The following is a 2,692-nucleotide window of genomic DNA, read 5'->3' on the forward strand; positions in this document are numbered from 1 at the left end:
TCTCCTCCTGGTATGGGTGTCTTAAGGCATCAGCACTCCTCTCTATAGACCAGTCCAATGCAGAGCTCTTTGTGCATAAGGGTCTGATAAGGGTCCTTTTAATATCTCAATTAACCTTTACAATAATATAACATAATAGCAAGGAGATATCTTGAAAGTGAGTCTTAGGCAGTAAATATAGACCTCAGTTAAGAAAACCAGAATTTAATATCCACCGAAGCATAATCTTGTTCCCTCTAAAATTACCCCCATTTCTACCAAATACAAATAAGACTAATTTGTTTGCGAAATAAGTCTGGTTAATGGGCCACATAGGCTCTTTAAATTGGCTATGCTGGAACTTTTCATAAGGTTCCAGCACATAGCATTTCTGTTAATAGTCTTATGAGGCCATCAGCTTTTGCATTAGGACTCTTATTTTCTTATCCAGTTCCACAGTGTGACCTGAAATTTATCAGAAACCTGTACTTGTCAAAAGTTCTTCCTGTGAATCTTCTTGAAGATGAAGCATTTTTGCAAAACATCAGAGTAAAATAATAACTATCTATAAATGACAAAAGACTTAAAAGTCATGATTAAACCCCTGATCACAATGCAATTGACAAAAAAACTTGGTTACCATAACTAGACTTATGACTGATAATATTTTATAAGGACATACCAGATTTTTTGGAATTCCCCATAGTTTTTAGAAACCTATATTAAAAACATTTATCCATGCAGTATGACCTGAGAAAGCTTATTACCACTCATTTGACAATGCTTCCCATGTCATTTAAAATACCAAATAATCCTATTTAATTTAGTCTCTCTCTGAGATGCCTTGGGGTTCCTTGGAAGAATTTTAAAGTTAGCTAGAGGTCAAAAGAACTTCAATTAGTATTTGCTATTTGGGAAGTTCATCAAAAATATCAAAAATTTTCAAAATACCTGGTCAAATAAGATCATAGGTCACTGTGAAATAACCATTTACTTAACCAAAGTGACAATAAAAGATCTCATAGGCAAATATAGAAAGTTACAATCAGATCTCTCAAAAGGCAGAGAAAGTCATAAGCTATTATCAAAAGCAGCTCAACACACTAAGAAAACTTTGCTTTCCCAGCCGAGACAGAAAACAAATTCTAGTCTTGCTTAAGACTATTTTCAATAACAAAATTCATTTACTTCATTATGTTTAATCTAATCTAAGCCAATCCTGACCATGTACAGAACTCTTTTCTCAGTAATCCTTCTCCACAAACCTTCTAACTTTTTGTATCCATATTATTTTGTCCCTTATTTTCTTTCCCATTTGGAAACAACCAGCTCTTGGACAAAACTACCTTTTTTCCCTTTTAGCAAAATACTTTTCCATTCCTCATACCTTCTTTTACTGAAAATATGTTTCCTAGTTTCCTTACATACTTGTTACGGAAACGACAGGCCAGCCAAGAAACAAGCACCACTCGGAGGGTTGGAGTACTCAGATTTATTACGCCAGTGGGCTCAGAGGGGCTTCTGCTCCAAAGCTCTGAGCACCTCCAAGACGTGCGCATGAGGTTTTATAGGGTTAATTATAAGTATGGGGCTATTAGCCAATAAGGCTCAAATAACAAAAAGCAAGGAATCAGTACACTGAAGCTTATCAATTCGGAACAGATCATGTTACTGACACTTGTTGAGCTTGGATTTACGAGTTAGCTTGTTAGCCCAGTAAACTGACACTAAACTTCAGATTTACGAGTTAGCCCAGCAGAACTTATATCAGTAAACCGACACTTATCACACTTAGATTTGTGACTTAGCTCGTTAGCCCATCTGGGCTTTTCCTTCACATACTGAAACATTTTCCCTATTATTTTAGTAGCTTTAACTACATATATTACAATTTTAACCCTTAAAACCCCTAATCTCTAGCAAAAACCAAGAAGCAAGTAATTGTGAACTGTTTGGCATACCAGTACTTCCTGGCTGGCAAACTTATGAACATACTCTATAACTATAGAAACACACATTTTCTCATAGCAGCATTTCTTCCCTTAACGTGCTACAACACATGCATTTAATAAAGCCAGACATCTTTAGTTTCCCTCCTGTAAGATGACAAAAGTGGTAAACTTAGACCTGCTTAGCAATTAATGTTCCAGTATTTTATCTTATTTGAAATGACCTGGATAGCCAGTGAATTCATTTAACTTAAGATAGTTTCAAGTTGCCAAAATCTGGAAAGACTATTTTTAATTATTCATAAAATGCAATTATTCCTAACAAGTTTACCTTAAAAAAAGCCTTCATCTCATTTATATTTAATTTACCTTAAAGTTTCATCATATCAAGTTATTTTCCTTGCTGACAACTTTACAACAGATATAATTTTATTTGACTTCTAGTAAACCTAGGTGCAATAAAAGTATTATATTTAATGTTGATGACTCTAAAGACGTGTTTATATTAATTAAACCAACAAGCTTTTTTTTTAACATTTTTTATTGATTTATAATCATTTTACAATGTTGTGTCAAATTCCAGTGTAGAGCACAACTTTTCAGTTATACATGGACATATATATATTCATTGTCACATTTTTTTCTCTGTGAGCTACCATAAGATCTTGTGTATATTTCCCTGTACTTTACAGTATAATCTTGTTTATCTATTCTACAATTTTAAAATCCTGTCTATCCCTTCCCACCCTCCACCCCCTAAACCA

This window comes from Camelus bactrianus, chromosome 16 (assembly GCF_048773025.1).
Source record: "Camelus bactrianus isolate YW-2024 breed Bactrian camel chromosome 16, ASM4877302v1, whole genome shotgun sequence".
Taxonomy (NCBI): Eukaryota; Metazoa; Chordata; class Mammalia; order Artiodactyla; family Camelidae; genus Camelus; species Camelus bactrianus.